Consider the following 21,479-nt stretch of genomic DNA (forward strand, 5'->3'; position numbering starts at 1 on the left):
TATTTTAGCATTTGTATAACTGTAACTATTACTATAGCCATTTCAGTGGCTCAGAAGGTTGCATGCAGAGATGTCATTCTGAGAGACTAGTCCTGGGTAGGGTAGAGTGCTGTAGATAATTTGTTGACACAGTGATTAGTCCTGGGAAGGACAGTATGCTGCAAAGAGTTTGCTGAGACAGTGACTAGTCCCGAGTAGGGCAGTGTGTTGCTAAAAGTTTGTTGGGACAGTGACTAGTTATTGGAATGGCAGACTGCTGCAGAGAGTGTCTTGAGACAGTGACTTGTCCAGGGTAAAACAGTAGACTGCAGAGAGTTTGTTGACAGAATGACTAGTCCTGGGTAGGGCACTGTACTATAAAGAGTTTATTGAGACAGAGATCAGTGACTGATAGTCTTGTGTAAGGCAATGTGCTCCAGAGAGTTTGTTGAGAAACTGACTAGTCCAGGGTAGGTTAGTGTGCTGCTGACAGTTTGTTGGGAGACTGACTAGTCCTTGGTAGGGCAGTGTGTTGCAGAGAGGTTGTTGAGACAGTCACTAGTCCTATGATTGGGCAGTTTGCTGCAGAGAGCTTGTTAAGACAGTGACTAGTCCTGCGTATGGTAGTTTGCTGCATAAAATTTATTGAGACAGTGACTTGTCCCGGGTAGGGCAGTGTGCTGCAGAGAGGTTGTTGAGAGAATGACTAGTCCAGAGTAAGGTGGTGTGCTGCAGGGAGTTTGTTGAGACAATGACTAGTTCTGGGTAGGGCAGTGTGCTGCACAGTCTGTTGAGACAGTAACTAGTCCTAGGTAGGGTAATGTGCTACAGATAGTTTGTTGAGGCAATTATTAGTCCTGGATAGGGTAGTGTTCAGCAGAGAGTTTGTTGAAACATTGACTTGTCCAGGCTAGGACAGTGTGTTGCAGAGAGTTTGTTGAGACAGTGACTAATCTTGGGTAGGGCAGTGTGATGCAAAGAGTTTGTTGAGACAGTGATTATTCCCGTGTAGAGCAGTGTGCTTCAGCGAGATTGTTGAGACAGCAGCTAGTCCTGGGTAGGTTAGTGTGCTGCAGACAGCTTTTTGAGGCTGACTAGTCATTGGTAGAGCATTATGCTACAAAGATGTTCAGACAGTGATTAGTCCTAGGTAGGGCTGTGTGCTGCGGAGAGATGCTTGAGACAGCAACTCGTTTTGTGAAGGGCAGTGTGCTGCAGAGAAGTTGTTGAGAAATGGTGACTAGTTCTGGGGGGTTAGAGTGCTGCAGAGAGTTTATTGAGACAGTTACTAGTCCTGTGTAGGGCAATGTGCCGTACAGAGCTTGTTGAGATAGTGACTAGTCTTGGGTAGATCAGTGTACTGCAGATGAGACAATGATTAATCCTGGTAGGACTGTGTGCTACAGAGAGTTTGTTGAGAAAGGGACTAGTCCTGGGAAGGGCAGTGTGCTGAAGAAAGTTTTTTGAGTCCATGACTAGTCCTGAGTAAGTCAGTGTACTGCAGATGTGACAGTAACTAGTCTTGGGTAAGGCAGTGTGCTGCAGAGAGGTTGTTAAGATTATGACTACTCCTGAGTAGGGTAGATCTCTACAAAGAGTTTGCTGAGAGAGTGAATAGCCTTCAAAAGAGCAGTGTGCTGTAGAGACCTTGTTGAGATAGTGACTAGTTTCGGGTAGGTCACTATACTGCAGTTGAGACAGTGACTACAATCTTAGCTAGGGCAGTGTGCTGCAGAGAGGTTGTTGAGAAATAGTGACTAGTCCTGGGTAGGGTAGAGTGCTGCAGAGAGTTTGTTGAGACATTTACTAGTCCTGTGTAAGGCAGTGTGCTGTATAGAGCTTGTTGAGACTTTGACTAGTCTTGGGTAGGTCACTGTACTGCAGATGAGACAATGATTAATCTTGGTAGGGCTGTGTGCTGCAGAGAGTTTGTTGAGACAGAGACTGGTCCTGGGAAGTACAGTGTGCTGAAGAGAGTTTTTTGAGTCCATGACTAGTCCTGAGTAAGTCAGTGTACTGCAGATGAGACAGTGACTAGTCTTGGATAAGGCAGTGTACTGCAGAGAGGTTGTTGAGATTGTGACTACTCCTGGGTAGGGTAGATCTCTACAAAGAGTTTGTTGAGAGAGTGAATAGCCTTCAGTAGAGCAGTGTGCTGCAGAGACCTTGTTGAGACAGTGACTAGTCTCGGGTAGGTCACTATACTGCAGTTGAGACAGTGACTACAGTCTTGGCTAGGGCAGTATGCTGTAGAGAGGTTGTTGAGACAGTGACTAGTCCTGGGTAGATCACTCTTCTGCAGATAAGACAATGACTAGCTCTGGGTGTGGCAGTGTGCTGCAGACAGGTTGTTGAGATGGTGACTCGTCCTGTGTAGGGTAGTGTGCTGCAAAGGATTTGTTGACACTGTGACTAGTTCTAGATAAGGCATTGTACTGCAGGGAATTTTGTTGGGAGAGTGACTAGTGCTTGGTAAAGTTGTGTACTGCAGAGAGCTTGCTGAGACAGTGAATAATCCTGGGTATAGCAGTGCCCTGAAGAGAGTTTGTTGAGACAGTGACCAGTCCTGAGTAGGACATTGTACTACAGAGAGTTTTTTTTTTAATAGTTACTACTGCTTGGTAAGTCAGTGTGCTGTGGAGAGTTTATTGAGAGAGAGAGTGACTTCTTCTGTGCAGAGAGTTTGTTTAGACAGTGACTAGTCCTCGGTAGTGTTTTGTGATGCAGAGAGTTTGTTGAGGCAGTTAATAGTCCTATATACAGCATTGCATTAGAGAGAGTTTGTTAAGACAGTGAATAGTCTTGGCTAGTGCAGTGTGCTGTGAAGAGTTTGATGGGTCACTGACTAGTCCTGGCTATGGCAGTGTGCTGCAGAGAGTTTGTTGAGACAGTGTCTAGTCTTAGGTAGATCACTGTACTGCAGATGAGACAGTGACTAGTTCTGGATAGGTAAGTGCACTGCAGAGAGTTTGTTGAGACAGTGACTAGTCCTGGTAGTCCTGGGTAGGGCATTGTGCTGCAGACAGTTTATTGAGACAGTGATTAGTCCTAGGTAGGGCACTATACTGCAGATGGCACAGTGACTAGTATTAGGTACAGCAGTGCATTGTAGAGAGGTTGTTGAGGCAGTGACTAGTCCTTGATAAGGCTGTGTGTTGCACAGAATTTGTTGAGACAGTGACAAGTGCTTGATAAGGAAGGATGTTGCAGAGTGTTTGTTGAGACAATGAATTGTCTTGGGTAGGGCAGTGTGCTGTACTCAGCTTGTTGAGACAGTTTCCAGTCATAGGTATGACAGAGTCTTGCAGAAAGTTTTTTGAGATGGTGACTACTCCAGGGTAGGGCAGTGAGCTACAGAGAGTTTTGTTGAGATGGTGACTATTCCTGGGTAGGGCAGGTAGGGTGTTGTGCTGCAGAGTTTGTTGAGACAGTAACAAGTCCTTAGTGGGGCAGTATGGTGCAGACAGTTTGTTGAGACAGTGAATATCCCTTTGTGGGGCAGTGAGCTGTAGTGAATTTTTTGAGACAGTGATAGGAACATATTCTGAACCTAGAACCCTACACACTTTCCTCTCCCTTTCTTTCTCTTTCACTGATTGTTTTTTTCTCAGACTTTTCTTTTGGGTTTAACCATTCCCACCCACCCCTTGTACAGTTTCCTTTATACTTAACCATCCCTTCCCTTCCTGCCCAGCCATCCACTACAATTCCACTTCCTGTCTACTACCACTCCAACAATCCAACATCCACTACAATTTCACTTCCTGTCTATTACCACTCCCACAATCCAACATTAAATCACACTTAACATATTCACCTACTTTATAATTATTTCTTACAGCTCCTCTCTTCCCTCCTTAACCAAACTACTCATCATGCTGCATCTACTTATATCTGCAACATTACTCACTATACTCTCTATTCCTACCTCCTATCACTTCTACCTCTCAAATCCATTCTTGTGTTCCCCTACCTCACACTCACACTACAGCTTTCCTACTTCATCTTCTTTTTCCATCTCTCCAGACCTATTTAACTCTACTACCACAACTCTGTGCAAAAGACACATATTTCAAATTCTCAAACCAGCTAATAGGACTAAATCTAGACCTCCCAAATACTATCTACTTTTCACATCAGGTGCTTTTCTATATAAACAATTACTCTCCTCGGGGGACATCCACCCCAACCTACCTCTCACCCCCTTTATCTACCTTAACTACCTCCTCCTCACAACCCTCTTCCAATAACCAGTCAGACATACAACCTCAGTCCCATTTCCCAATACCTTGCAAACACCTCACCTTATATTCACTAAACATACAAAGCCTAGCAAATAAAATTACTGAACTACACTCTTGGTTAGCTTACAAGACCCCTCACATCCTATCCCTATCAGAAATTTGACTCAAGCCTCACACCTCAAACAGTGAAAATTCTCCCCCCTGGTTACAACATCTACTGCTCTGATAGAACATCAAAGAAAGGAGGTGGTGTAGCCATTCTCTACTCTAACACCCTTAACCTCTCACCTTACCTCACACCTATTCCTAAATTTCATGCTGCTGAACTCCTCATTCTCAATCTTCATCTGAATCCTCACAAAAAACTTGCTATCGCTTCTATCTACATTCCTCCTGGCAACAATATACCCATTCTTGAAAACATACTATCCTGGTTCTATCTCAACATACCTTACGAAACACTCATCATTGGTGATGTTAATATAGACTGGTCAAAACTTTCTACTGACTCGCCCTTACTCAGTATTCACCTTCATGGTTTCCACCAACTAATTTCTAAAACTCTTCCTCCAGCTCCACAATAGATTGGATTCTTACTAACTCCCTTCAACATTACCACCAACCCAAAACCCTACCAGACTCCCTTACCTCTCTACTTCTGTCCTAATATATTACCCTCACACTCCTAAATGCCACCTCCTTAGAGATTGTCGGAAACTATACTCATTTAACTCTTCTCAGTTTAACTCACTTCTACAAAACATTGACTGGTCCATCCTCAGACAACTTCCCCTGAATGATGCCGTTGACACTTTTAATAGCATTTTCCTTAATACTCTGGACTCCCTATCTCCCTCTAGGATGATCAGAGTGAAATCTAATCATGCCCCCTAGCTTTCAAAAGAAACTAAGACTATCATGAAACAAAGAGACAGTGTCTGGAAAGCCTGGATCAAAACTAAACAAACTCCTCATCTTCTCAAATACAGACAACTATGTAATCTTGCCAAAAAACAGACAATTATAGACAAAAAATTATTTTATAGCTCAGGCCAGCATAAACATAGATTTAAGAAACAGCTACCCTACTTAATTCCCACTTTATTTCCTCCATCCCAAATCTTCTACCCTCTCAACCTAACTCCTACTCCTTACCAAACCCAACACCCATCCCCAATAACACTTTTTTCTCCTTCCAGCCACTTCCCACTTCTTACATCAAATATCCACTGCTCAAACTTAAACCCTGCTCTCTCTCTACTGATAAATTACCTCCCTCCTTCCTCAAACTTGCAGCTGACTCTATTGCCTACCCAGTGACTATATTAGTTAACAGATCTATGTTAAAATCTACTGTTCCTACTCTTTGAAAATCTTTCTACACTACCCCTCTCCATAAAGGAGGCAACTCCACTGACCCTACCAACCCCATCTAAGCTACCAGAAAAATGTATCCATACATAGCTTCTAAACCACCTTCTCAATCACAACTTACTTACCCCTACTCAGCATGATTTCCGCCCCTATCACAGCACAACTACTGCTCTACTCTCCTTCACCCACACCATTGCAGAATCCCTGGACAATAATAAACCTACATCCTGTCTTTTTCTAGACCTCTCAAAAGGATTTGATACAGTATCCCATCCTTTACTTCTATCAAAACTCGCAAACTTTCACCTATCCTCCTCCACTCTCAGCTGGTTCGCTAGCTATCTATCTGGATGCCAACAATCAGTCAAATGGCTGTCCTCCTAGTCTCCTTTCCTGTCTATCTCTACTGGTGTTCCACAAGGTTCCATCTTAGCCCCCCTCTTATTCAACATCTTTACCAATGACCTCTTCACCTCTTGCAATCAGTCATCTCTCATACAATACGCTGATGACTTCACTATTATTTCTACAGCCGACAACATCTCTGACCTACACACGCTAACCCAAAAAGCTCTACTTTCCACCGAACAATGGCTTTCAAAAAACATACTAATTCTCAGTTTCAAAAAAAAAAAAACTCTTGCTCTTCCTCTCCCGTTCTCTTGCTCAACATAGATCATCCTTTGTCATTAAGTCTTGTAGTAATACAGCCATCCAACCTGACACCCACACTAAACTCTTAGGGGTCATCACTGACGATGAACTAAAATTCAATCAACATATAAGCAATGCATAAAGAAAACCCATCAGAAAATAGGTTTCCTTTATCGCAACAGAAAATACCTCACTCCTGACTCTCCTCTATGCCCCAGTTCTCACAAATATTCAAACTACTATCCTGAACAAACTTCAACAAACCTACCACAAAATAGCCAGATTCATTACCAACTCCCCACTGTATTGCCTTAAAGTCTCTACAATGGCTGGAGCTCCCACAACTACTACATCTCTACCAGTTTTACATGCTGCAGTCTATGCTCTTTAAACCCTCCTACTGTCCATCTCTATCTCTCCTTGTTTCTATCTACTCCCCTTCTCGATCTCTCCGTACCTCAAATCAGAAATTGCTCGATATCTACCACCCTAATAGGTCTGTAGGTAAGCAACTCTACAAACACTCTGTGGCCCAAGCTTGGAATAAACTTCCCCTGGACATATGCTCTATTTCTCACACTCCACTATTTAAAAAAGAACTGAAGACACATTTATTCAACTCCAGAACCTGTCCCTGCTATGACTCTCAGTAGATCCTACAGGCACTCTTGACTCTCCCCCATTGTTCAGCAACAAAGAATTTAATAAACAAAAAAATTTTGATTTATTTTCTCTTTTTAATTATAATCTTCACATGTAGTTGTTTACTTCTATTGCTTACTATTATTGTTTGTAATACTTGTTTTTCTTGTACTGTAACTATATATTGTATTTTCTGGAGCTTTTCTCCTCGGGTTTCCACTGAAAATGGGACAAAATCCCAGTTGGGTTAATCCGGTTAACAAATGTCAATAAATAAATAAAAAATTCTCAGCTTTCAGAAGGGACTTGTAACTGGATTATTATTAAGGCACTGAATAAGGTAAAACACAGTATATTTTTCAGTAGAGCAGTATACTGATACGTACAATAACGCACTGAATAAGGTAAAACACAGTATATTTTTCAGTAGAGCAGTATACTGATAAGTACATGCATTTGCTGGATTATTTTAATAATTACCAAGGGTAGCACAGTGGCAATGCAGGTAGTGTTGTTGCCTTACATCAAGAGGTTTTCTGGTTTGATTCTTGGCTCTCATGCCTTCTGTGTAGAATCTACATATCCCCGCTGTGATTGTGTGGGCTTTCTCTGGGTGCTTCCATCTCCTTCTGCATTCCAAAGACATGCAGAAGGTGGATTTGACACTTTAATTTGGCCACAGGTGTGAGTGTGCATTTGTATATGTGGTATGGAAGAATAACTACAATAGGGCTAGCCACCCAGTAGTCTGAACATCGGCTCTAGATAATTGTCACTGTTGAAGTGACATCCCAACTCCACATGCAAAAAATGAGAAAAAAGGTTTGTGGATAGAACGATTAAGATAAAGGACTCCTGTTAGTCTGGTAGCCCAAGTAACTGTAAAACCTATGTCTGTCCAATAAAAGGGCTCACCTCTATGTTCCAGAGACATATTTTCTGTTGGTAGGCCAGCTTGGCATTTCTTAACATTTTCTAGCATATACTACATGATAATCGTACAGAGGAGAAGCAACAGACTTACTGATTCAAGGTTTTGAACAAGATATAATAACAGAAATGTATTTTTAAAGTATTTTTATTGATATTTTTACCATCAGAAATAAACATACATACATAGAAATTGTCATGGTAGAATCCATTATATTGTCTCATTTACAAAGATAATACCATCAGCTTTATCTGAACAGGTGTGTCCTTCATAGCCTAATAAAGATAATCTTGCTATAAATATAATCTTCTGTACTATGGTGTATTTAGAGTTTATAAAGCCCCCCCCTACCAAGAATACATATCATTCTAACCTCAAGGTATTCCCTGATAACCTGCTTTTACCAATAAACAGGGAAATATTATTATGATAGCTTTTAAACATTAAGTTCCTTATCACTAACTAAACCTAAGTATTTAACAGATGATCTGCATGTATCTTATATAAAAGACACCCTATTTTCAAATATTTATTTCCCTTCACCTGCTTATTAATATTCTTTCACATACTATTTTGATTAGTAACTATATAAGTCCATCCTTATGTCGTGATTCCTTTCCCATAACCATTTTGTATCCTGTATCTGCTTATAAGCTTAACTACCACTTTTCAAAGCATTACAGTAATTCTAGTTCTTACTTACCATTTCCTTATCAGCCTTTTGTTTATTTTTAACTATTTCTTGACCAGATATGCCCAATGGACAAATTGCCCCTTTTTAGTGGTGATCAGGGAGCACTGTCTTGTTAAGCGACTTGTTCAAAGCCAGACAGTACACAAATGATGGTGGAAAGACTCAAACCTAGTACCAAGGGAGAATAAGCATCTCATTGGCAGCTCAGAGATTTTGCCCACCGTGCTAACTGCCAGATGGTGTCCTAACTTTCAAGAGGTATACAAGCAATTGTGTGCAACCTACTGCCTTAAGACAATGTTGTGCTGAAAAATACATCTGTCCTCCTCACCACTCCCACCTATAATCCTTATTCGTATGTAAGTTTCTCCATATTTGATAAGCTTTTATTATATATCCTTGTTTATTAGTAGCCTCTTTGTACTAATGAAATCAAATCCAATACCCCTCAGAACGGTATCTAGGTTATTACCTACCCTAGTTAATCCCCACTCACGGAACATTATTAGGTAGAACATTCATAAAAAATATCATCTTGTATAATACACATATGTACCACTATAATCTTTTTTAATACTATTCAGTCTGCCAGTCCAAAATATACGCCTTTTTTATCCCTTGCAGCCAAACTCACCCATCAGAATGATTAACGGAGGGAATTGTTTTTCAAGTTTATTTCCCAGAAAACCACCATCATCAAAATAAAAACATCATATCTAATGTAGCCGCTTCCATTTCCAGTTTTGACATTTGACCGGCATAAACTATCCTCTACACTCATCTTTTCCACCCATACAATACAGATCGCAAGACTAATCCATCACAGAGCAACCAGGGGTTTCCTCATCTTTGTGCAACTCAGATTAACTTCTGTATTTAATATGCAAGTTTAATTCAGTCCCTTTAAACTATCTAAACATCTCTCATTTTAACAGATTATCTCTTAAAATATAAATCATAGTCCAAGACTTATGTATGTAACGATACTCAGTATCGATAACCTGCAGACGTCTCCAGTTATTCGATAACCTCCATGATCTATCCTTTAATGTTTTTTCATAAGATGTGTCCCCTCTCTTCTTCTGCATATCAGATGTTTAAAAGACTGATAATCCATAGCACTACAGATGGAGATATTAAAAAAAGTCTTTTGCTCATAATAAAACTTAAATACGTTTAGAACATGTCTCATAACTCCAGGGTCATGTTACTAGTCATACTATTGTCCAGCAGTACCTAACATTTAGCGCTTCCTAATTCAATATAACATTGAAAATTGTATCATAAAAAGGACACATTACTTATTATAAATGTTGCTACAATACAGGATACTTATAAACATGAATTTATGGCCTTATTATCAAATATTTCATGTTATGTGCAGCTTATGTTTTTGAGTTGAGGTTTATTACAACTATTACTACTACAGTAACCTCATTAAACCACAGAAAAAATACTATGTGCATGTTTTATAACTACAATTCAGCCTTGAAAATAATTCAGTATTGCTCAAACAAAAAAGCAACCTAACACATTTGTTCATACATTCTCTTGTGTAAGTAACAATCAACTAAAGTGCCAGTTCATCAGCTATTAATTTTGAATACAGATACAAGATGAACTATCCATTGATAAAATATACAAATGTATACTAACATGTTACATTATTCCAGTGCTGTTGTTGTTGTTGGTTTTTTTTCGGCTTTTCCTAGTTAGGGGTCGCCACAGCTGAACTCTGATCCGCTAATGATTGGCAGTAGATTTTTACGGTGCTAAAGTGCCAGCTCGACGCCCAGCCTTCAATGAAGGCACACCCATTCACGCATGTCTTTTGAATGCTACTCAACCTGGGGAGGACATGCAGACTCCACACAGAAGACGCTCCAGCCGAGAATCAAATGGGAGAACCTCTTGTTGTGAGGCGACAATGCTACCACTGCACCATTGCGGCTTACATAATTCCAGTGTATTTCTATAAATAAATCAAACCATCTGCTAATGAGTGTAAAGATGGGTAACTCCTTTGCTAACAAATTCCCCTGCATAACCAGCAACAAACAGAAAGACCCCATATAAACTAGAGTCATCACTGCGCAATACCTTAAACCTCCTGTGAACAAGGCCCACGAAATATGTGCAGGTGACCCCTTAAGGACACTCAAGTGCTCCAGCTCTTTTAAGTTTTTCTGAATGCCCGCTGATGTATTACTTTTACTTTATTTTTTAAATCTTTACTGATGCATTCAGGCTTTTAAAGTCAACGTCTACTAGCTATAGACATGGCATGATCTACCCTTTTTATGGGCTCGTCAGTACAGCATAAATGTTTAGTTTCCCATTCTCTGCACAATCTCAGCCTATGAAATAACTTGATATCTTTACATTAAGGTGATTGCGAAATAGCCTACACAATCAAGACAAAGGAAAAAAAGGTCACACAGTAGAGCAAAGAAAACAACAAACAAAAAAACCCCCAGATTAACCAAATTTTCACTGTGTAAAACCTTAAACCTACTTTGAAGGAGGCCCATGGGATATATGCATATCCTTAACGACATTTGAATTTTTCAACTCTAAGGCTTCTGAATGCCCACTGACTATTTACTTTTTTACTTTCTGGAGTCTTTAATGATGCATTTAAAGTCAAACCCCACTAGCTATGTGTGGATATTAATGGGATTTTCCCCAGCAGATTCATTTGATTATCTATCTCTTTTGCTGTAGTCTATACTTTGCAGTGTCTATATTGGGGAAACCGTGTGCAAGATCACCTTCAAATTTTGAAGCATCTACTAGATCTCAGAAATAATTCTCAAACTAGTTCAGTACTTTTAAGGATTTCATGCACAAAATTGGGAAGGTTTATAGTCTACAGTGCATTTTTCTGTACAAGGGCCTAAAGTGAAGAAATTGTCAAATAATATCAAAGAAGCGTGATATATTCTGGAACAATATCAAGTAATTAATTAATTTGGAAGTGGCTCCTGCATAATTACTAGCCTTTTTATGAAGAGTGTTTCTTCATACCTCTCAGCTGTCCAGATTTTTGCAGAATATCCAGATTTTTGCCTCATATTTTTTATCATTTCCTCAGAAATTTTTGGTTTTCTGGCAAATTATTGGCAAATCATTGAGGACCGAAATAAGAAAAATAATGGCAGACATTTGAATTTCAGACTTCATACCCTTCAGAAAAATCATGCTAATTCAAAACCTATTATTCTATCATCTTTGCAAGTCTGTTAGAGCAATATTTAAAAATTGTCCTTACTATTTTTAGACCTTTGTCCCCCATTTATTTATGGCTTTGTCCAGATTTCATGCTCTTAGACGTTGAGAGGCATGGTCTAGGTGACTGGTCTATTTAACAGCTACAGTTCATATGTTTAAAGACTTCTAGATAGAGAAAAGACAGATTTAATTTTGTTCTCTGTTCTAGACATATCATATTGTTTTATAACTGAATAAATTTCAAGAACCTCATTTTTTCAGCTTGTATTTTTGATCTCATCCTTCTGGTGATGACCTAAAATTCATGACCACAGGAAAGTATAGGGATGAAAATAGATCTATAAAATGGGATCTTTGTCTTATGGCTTAACTCAGCTCTCAGCACCACAGACCAGTACAAAACACCAGAATTATTGATGTGCCTGTATCAATCTGCTGGTCAATCATTCAGTCTGTTCTGTGCTTAGTCTTGAACATGACCCTAACGTATTTTAAGATCTTGACTTGCAGTAGTTTCCCCCTTACCTGTAGTGAGCAGTTCACACTCTTCCAGGAGAAACCATGGTCTCTAATTTGGTGTTGATTTTAACCCCATTCACTTTGCACTCAGCAGTAAACTGCTACAATGTGTGCTAAAACTCACACTCACGTGAGGTCAAGAAGGATGTACTGATTATAAACAACAACAAAAATGAAACCCTTGCATCTCTCAGTGGGACATTTTGTAAACCTCAGCTAAACCTCAATATCGTGTCCATGAAAACTGAAAACCAAGGGAAGACAAGATTTATCCAGCGCAGACTATTACACTCACATTGAATGAATTTGATGTAACGCTGAGAATGACAATACAGCCAAAACCCTTTCTTTTCAAAAACAGAAAATAAGGCACATGGAAGTGACCCTGGGACTTTGTACTGCTGTAACACGTTCCCCAACACATTACAGGTTATGGGGTCATATGCCAACAAATCAGTAACAACCACCACCATTACCAAGCTTCATTTTTGTATTTATTTAGCTTTTTCATCTCAATACATAAACAACTTCATCAGAATAAACAACTATATTAAATTCCAAATGTAAATCCCCCAACAGGAAATGATGTTGCAAATTGTCATATTTGTAAATGTTAAATTGCTCACATTCAAATCTGAAACAGGTAATAGCATCACAGGTCTTCACCAGGTCTACAGAGCACATTCAGATAGTACTGCAAACTTTCATGACTCCCTCCAATATTCAGCCAAGGAAAATAGTTGACCCATTCTTCTATGGCTAGAATGAAATCTTCTCTTTCTCCTGAATCAGTGGATCAGCTGTTGGACAAAGATTCCCTTCCTGCATCCTGACAGAAATTGTCCAAAGAAATACATGGAGAGTGATTGTACTACAGCTGAAATGCACATTCACAAATGGGCCCATCAATGCAGTCTACCAGTGCAGAGGTAATGTCCCCTCCTTCCACAGTACATTGAAATAGATTAACCGCCATACTCTAGTAATACCCTTACATTTAGCATTTCTGGCTGGACTCATTTCACTCCCACAGCCTTAATACTAAAATACCGTTAACTGCCATAGTGATTTCATCTACAGAAATGGATGGAAGCTCATCAGATGCTTCTGTACTATGCCCTCAAAGGAGGCCATGCCAACTTGGCTCAAGAGTTCATCAAAATGTTCTTCCCAGTTCTTGACAGAGTCTTCAGCTGAAGTTAGCATTTCTGTACCTTTGCTGAGATCAGCTTGGGTGCTATAGTCTGTACCGCCCTAAGTCATGGATGATATTTCAGAACCTCTGGGGCCATCTAAAAGTTATTCTTCACAGTCTCACCAAACCCATGGTACACCTAGGCCTTTACATAGCTGTTGCTTTCCTGGCCCATCCATGCCTAACAATCAGATCTGGAAACACCCCTCTCCCCAGTTAGCATTTTGTAGAGGCCCTCATTCTTTAACTTAATGGCCTCACATGGTACTGGTGTCCACCAGCAGGTCCTAATGTTATCGCCATGACAAACAGCTAGCCAATCTGACTACTTTCCTTGCTGCTATCTCAGCTACTGAAGTCTTGAACAGAGTCCATTTGGACCTTATGCCCTGATGTCTTCTCAAGTATATGTAATAAGTTCTTCTGGAGGAGGATGCTGAACTCATTCCATCATTAAAGCATCTAGTAGGTATTAACTAGAAACCTTCAATGCATGCTTAGGTTTTCTAGGTTTGTGCATCCCATTTTGGCTGTCTGACTCATTCACCACCAAACATCCAACAGCTCATTATGTCCCCTGACCAGAAGTTCTAGAATGTATGGACTTAGGTCTGACGATATGACTACAATGGTGATCTTTACTCTTTGGCTCATGTGGTACACTTTTGGGCACGCTTATATTCTAACATGATGTTTGGTACAGAAAATGCATGACTATCACAACACTTCAGCAGCTCACCACTCTGGTTCAGATCAGTCAAACTGGTCATCCTTATCATCCCCTCCTGTATTGCCATCATTGCCCATAGACACTGACAAATTCCAACAGAATTACACAGTCAGCACATGGTACCCTTTCAAGCACTGAACTCATGTGCTGTAGGAAGGCTGAATACTGTGAACAGCTGTTAGTTACATATAGCCAAACAAAAGAAACAGTTGTCCTTTTTACAGCTTATACTCATGCTGATGTAGCCTATCATCTGATGGCACAAATTGCAGTTGTACAACATCCAGCTCTGGCATTTGCTGAAGTGAAGACCCACAGGTGGGATGAGCTTGGCTTCTGAGTATCCCCACATTCACCCAAGGCCCTCCTGAAAAACAACATCATAGCAGCTCAGGGACTGCACCTCTCAGAGAAGTCTGGCTCCAGAACCATTGCTGTGTGTAGTGGTATAATCCAGTATAACCAGGCGCTGTGCTTTTAACCAGCCTGCACCAACTCTGTCCCTTTCCCAGTAGTGTGGTTACATTCCTACTCCCAACAGCCAGTTTCCATTGACAGGGACCACTCATTTTAATTTGTCTGATTCCTGCATACCATTCTTATGACATTGCACCAAAGCCCCACCCTTCACTCTGTGGGTGTTAGCAAAACATTTATGCTGTCTTTTTTTAGATCAAGCCCAGCTGTCCTGTGTGGGTTACCTTGTCACCATTCACTCATTGGTCTGTATCCTGGCATAAGTATTCCAAAGGATTACATGGAGAATAATTGCACTATGACTGATATGCACAATCAAAAATGGGGTCCACCCTTGGGTTTTCACCTCAGCACCAATAAGCCTAGTAGGATGAGTATGACCTAGTATTCCCATTCCAAGCAAGGTTCTATGATTCTCAGGGCAACATGGTGGCTCAGTAGTAACATGTCTGTCTTATATCTCCAAGGTCCAGGATTCAGTCATAACTTCTGGTCATTCTCTGCGTAGAGTTTTCATGTTCTCACCATGTCTATGGAGATTTTCTCTAGGTACTCTAGCTTTCTCTCTCCTGCCAAAATTGTGATGGCTACTCAGCAACACTGGTATACAGGGATAAGGCCCTGATTAGGGCCCAGTTGATCCGAGTCTGATTACTGGCTCAGGCACTTGCTGGCACAGGCCAGGGAAGATGGGCATGCTCATTCTGGGGGAGAGGGCAGAGTAGATGCCCAAAGGCACAGTCCCTCGGGGGGGGGGGTAATATTACAGGGAGCATCTTGGAGGTAGACTTTCAGCTCTCCAAGCCACCACCTTTTGACTGACTTCATTAGCAAGTGCTCAGGAGTGTGCATTTGCAGGGGGAGGGCATTGTGGGTCTCCACTGTGATGCAGGTAGCCTATTCCCCCCAATTAGGGGTGACTTTAGGGACTTAAACAAATGCTGTCATTGCCAGGATACTGGTGTAAACACAAACTCATACGAGCAGCTTACATGACTGCAACTGCGCGCATCAATTGCTGTTATTTTTTCTTGCTTGGGTATATGTGATATATGTGCTCTCATAATAAGTGAAATGTTTGGCTTGTTATGATATATTGTAAAATTATCAAGCATTGACCATTTTTCTGAAGCACACTCTACTGATGCCAATGGCATCTACTGTTATGATCAACAATATGTTGTGATCTCTGCTATGTAAGGACTGGTAACTCCTAAACATACTGACACATCAAAGTAAGGTAGAAAGAAATGTATGAGCTTAAGGAGGATACTATGCCCTCTATGAGTGATGCAACGTAGTTTAAACTGCATTTCAAAACTCTCAGATAACTTAAAATCAGCAGAACATACACCAGTTTAAAATAATCACCTATTTTACCACTTAGAAAAAATGCACTATAGCATGAGTCATAGGTGAAGACGGTTTACAGTTTAATTGGTAATTTATGAAGAAATGACTATAGTTCTCCATGTATTTATTGCCTATAAATTACTTTTTTAACATTTGGAGCAGCCATTAATATTAGGTGAACATCAAAACTATGAAGAATCTACACAACTCTTTAGTCACTATCTACTTGATCCAGTAGTCTAAGTTGTTCAAGTGCTTTCAAATAGATGTCACATTTTGCAACTGAAAGAAGAAAGACAACAATGCTAATCTACTGCAGTCACATTAGATGCATTAGATGATTGCAAACTGCTGCACTGAAGTGGAACCATACAGTACTATCAGTCTACTACTGCAGTTTATAAAGTTACCACTAGAGGGGAGCATTACCATAAAAATATAATTTGTGTTAAAAATGAGATAAACACAATTCAGCAGACTTTTTAATATTGCATTGAGATTTTATATACAAGAACAAACACATTAACATACTAAAGCAAATAACTATTTACACAAGTGACTACATATATTATTGCTGTATACAATACTAGAATCCATTGGATAGCCATAAACTGATCATTGAACACAGATTAATATTTCACAATTAATACAGTAGTTATATTCTGTAGTTATTTTGTTTGCTTTCATCTTAATATTAGACTTTTTTATGACACACAATAGTGACAGTATTTATAAATTCTTTAAATGAAGGCACAATCTAATTTTCCATTTTTTTGTAGTCCTTTTTCTGGTTATTGACCGTAAGCTCCAGAGAAGTGAGAATTGAGGAAATGGTACAGATCTGGCAACTGGAGAATTAAACAACACCAAAAGTTTAGTTAATATGAATTTATCAGACAACAGAATTTGCAGGAAACATTGATTCCCCTCCCCAAAAAGCAGGTTATAGAACTTTGCAGTCATAAACCATATGCTTCCAATCTGCTTTGATTAAGGATTTACAGCTCCAAGAACCAACTTCTGAAAGTATTGGGCATATCAAACCATCAATCTTGGTACTAAACTTTTGTGTTTCCACCAGACTACTCAACTGTCAAAGTCCCTGATTCCAGCTCAAAATTTTGCTCTGCCCTTCCTAAAACTAGTGACACCCTGAAGTAACATTTTAGATTAGAGTCAGTAAATAATGTTTTTGATTTTATTTTGGCTTTTCCTGGTTAGGGGTTGCCACAGCGGAACTCCGGTCTGCTAATGATTGGCAGTCGATTTTTATAGTGCCGAGGTGCCAGCCCGATGCACAACCTTCAATGAAGGCACGCCCATTCTTGCATGTCTTTTGAATGACACTCGACCGCGGGGAGGACATGCAGACTCCACACAGAAGGCGCTCCAGCTGAGAATCGAATGGGAGAACCTCTTGCTGTGAGGCGACAATGCTACCGCTGCACCACCGTGGCTTCAGAGTCAATAAAAATGATATTCAGTTATAGACATTTTTTAATTCAAAAAATGCATGTGAATTCAAGTCCTTTTTATCACTTTGTCAACTTTCTATGAACATAGTACCAATATTTAAAAAGTGGCCTTAATTAATGACCTTGGTTCCTCCTTATTTCTGGCTTTTACCCTGATTCCGGATTTAAGAAGGTAAGAGCTAAGCTGTTATATACTATATATATATATATATATATATATATATATATATATATATATATATATATATATATATCCATATATGGGAACACTTCACAATGCCAAAATCCTGAAAGATCAAATTTCATACTGCCAAGACCATATGATCGAACTTTCGGAATCCTGACATTGTGAACGGAGAACTGCATACAGCGCAGAAGGGGAGATTTCCCTTTTCCTCGCTGTAGTGCGGTCTCGGAGTTAGAATATTTAAGTAGCAGGGGAGCTTGCCCCCCTGCAGAAACATTTAAACTGTTGGGTTTTTTTGGATTTGTTTCGGAATTTCAGTATTCCGAAACATCGATCATATGGTCTCAATCATATGAAATTCAATGTTTTTCAGAATTTTGAGATTCTGAAGTGAATCTATATATATATATATATATATATATATATATATATATATATATACACACACACACACACACACACACACACACACCTCATAAGCATATTTTTGTTACGTGTTATTTAGGACCTAGAAAGCTGCAGACAAATTTAGGTAATCTTGTCAAAAATCTTGTTTTGTCCATTTTTTCAGTAAAACTAGAGAAAGTTAGATAGTCTTTTGTATGGTTATTTGTGCAGTCACACTTGTTTAGCCATTCAGGATCCCAAACCTTTGTTTCTTTTTTTATCAGTTCCTCTGTATTCTTTCTTCCTTTCAGCTTTTGTCCTCTGTATGGTTCAACAGTAATGATCAAGTACAAATCCCTTCACCCCCTTGAACTGATGATCATCTGTGTATGGAAACTACTTCAGAGTTGCCACCTTTGGTCAAGGTAAACACTGACTGAGCCTGCTTTGTAAATGGCACAATGGTGCAGTGGTAGCATTGTCACCTCACAGCAAGAGGTTCTCCAGTTCGATTCTCAGCAGCAGTGCCTTCTGTGCAGAGTCTGCATGTTCTCCCTGCATTCGTGTGGGTTTTCTCCAGGTACTCCAATTTCCTCCCATGTTACAAGACATGCTTCTGGAGTGTTCCTCCCCTGGTGTCTGCTGAAAATTGGCTTCATTCCAAGTTGGACTTTCCCAGTAAACAAATAATAAATAAAACAGAATTAAAGTGATCATGCAGTTCTGTGCAAGACAGGTCTTCATGATAATTATGCAGTTTTTGAATGTGTATTCTTCACAACAAAATATTTTTAATTACACAGACAGACGTGTGTATGTATGTATGTATGTTAGGAATTATTGAATTATGTCAACACAGCACAATGCCGATGGCAGGAAAGTCGGCCACAAAAGATCAACAATGGAAACGTTGACAGTTAGCTACGCATGCGTGAGTAAAATCCTTACTCCATGCAACCAAAAACACCCCAAAATAACTTCATTTCTTGCAGGGGGCAAGTCCCTTGCACCCCATGTGAGGGGCTTTGTTCCTTACACTCCCTGCTTATTAAATATACTAACCTGATATCGCACAATCCCCAGGGAAAGGGAATATTCTCTCACCCAGGGATTGTTGGTGTACTACACCTGTCAACCATCGTCATATGTTGACCTTTTGCGGTTGATTAATTGGCTATCAACACTGTGGTGTGTTGACATATTTCAGTGGAACTACATATATATTGATGTACTTTCAATAACTTAAGCACCCAAATATCAACATAAAAATATTAAAAAAAAAAAAAAAAAGGTTGACACACTACTGTGCATACTCTTGAGACAACCTCAGAGCTTGCGAACAACAATGTTTTTTGAAGGGGACAAATCTCTGTGCAACACACACACACACACACACACACACACACACACACACACACACACACACACACACACACACACACACCTCCCTGTTAAATATATATTTATATATTTTCACTCTGAGATCACACAACACCGGGAAAAAGTGATCCTGCACAATTGTTGACCATCTGTCTTGTCATCCGCAGTGTGATAAGAAAACAGATATCAACTTTAATGACAGTTGATTTTATTAAATGCATCTATCTATCCGTCTATCTATCTATCTATCTATCTATCTATCTATCTATCTATCTGTCTGTCTGTCTGTCTGTCTATGGGTCAAGACCATATGACTGACTTTCCAAAATGTCAAGGCTTTTTGTATGGAGATTGTGGTACAGTGGGGATTAAGGAATTTGCCTTCTTCCCCACAGTAGTGTGATCTCAGAGTTGGTATATATAATATGCAGGGGGGTGTAGGGTGGCTTGCTCCCCTGCAAATCATAGATTTTTTTTTTGTTTTCTGTCGTTCGACTTTGTGGAAAGTCAGTCATATGGTCTCAACCATATGAAGTTCAACTTTCTGTTGAGTCTATCTTTTGAAGTAGATCCATATATCTATAATATATATATATATATATATATATATATATATATATATATATATATATAGGGTCTACTTTATACCCTCGAAACACGAAAAACCCGAATCCGAATCGCACGACACATAAAGAGCGAATTGCGGATACATCGAATGTACTAAAGCGCGGAAATGTAAACCTCGAACCGTCATAGTCGGCCAGCCCACCACCCACAACACACTACCTACCCAAACACAATAAAAAAAACACATACATACACTAACCAAATCCCTACTTCTAACCCTAAATTAAAGCACCAACATCCTACTGCTAACCCTACACTAACCCCACATACACAACTGTCTATGCACTATCCTTAACCCTTCCCTAACCCTATGGTCCATAACTACAGCACACTTCCCCTACGGAGCTCTACCCAAACAAACTAAATATTCCACACACATACACTTAACAAAACCCTACACTAAACCTTACATACATTACCTACACAAAACCTTACATACACTAACTACCTATGCACTTACCTTAACCCCACCCTAACCCTAAGGTCCGTAACTAATGCATACTTACCTTACGGAGCCATACCGCAGACTGGCCAACTATGTGATTTCGATATTTCCCCTTTCGTGGTTTTGTTCGTTTGACGTATTCGTGGTTCGCTCTTTCTGTGTCGCGTGATTCGGGTTTTACTGCTTTCGAGAGCTTAAAGTAGATCCATATATATATATATATATATATATATATATATATATATATAGGAGCGGTCATAATAATCAAAGCTCCCAAATGTTGACATCTGTTTGGTCAATAAAACAGATGTTAACTAAAAAGACGAGTTTCCATAATGGTTAAGTTCTTCATCTCCCATCCACAATCACAAAGTTCGATCGTGACCTCTGGCCAATGCCCATATGGAATTTGAATGTTCTCCCTTTGTCAATGCGGGGTTCCTCCCACTTCCCAAAAACATGCCAAGTGTTTCCTTCTTAAAATCACCAAGAAAAGGAGGTGTGGCAGCAGCACAAACTCTAGATGGTACCTCATAGGGGGAAAAGTTATATAGACCAGCTGGTTTGGACATCTACTGTGGTGTACAGTATCCTCAACACAGGAAAATATGAATCACAGACTTGATGGTGAAAAAATATTGGCTCTGAGCAGGTTGACTAATGTCACCAAATGTTGGTGGTAAGTGGGTTGAGGACCCAGCCTACTCTGACCTATGCCAGGGACCCATGCTAATGGCGTGAGGGGGTGTATATGCCTCTGTTAGTGTGTGTGCCTGCCATAAAGTCTTGGGTCAATAAACTACTAGCTGGTCAGTGTCCAGTTGCCCAGCTTTGGGTTACCTGGGATTGCTCTGTTGAGTGAAAGCTGGACATATAAACTAAAATACACTAAGTGTAGGTTCACTGACAGGATGGAGCTTGGAAATGGATGACATGATGGTAAGGAGGAATCCAT

The sequence above is a fragment of the Protopterus annectens genome, chromosome 2.part0, assembly GCF_019279795.1.
Source record: "Protopterus annectens isolate FY-2018-M chromosome 2.part0, PAN1.0, whole genome shotgun sequence".
Taxonomy (NCBI): Eukaryota; Metazoa; Chordata; order Ceratodontiformes; family Protopteridae; genus Protopterus; species Protopterus annectens.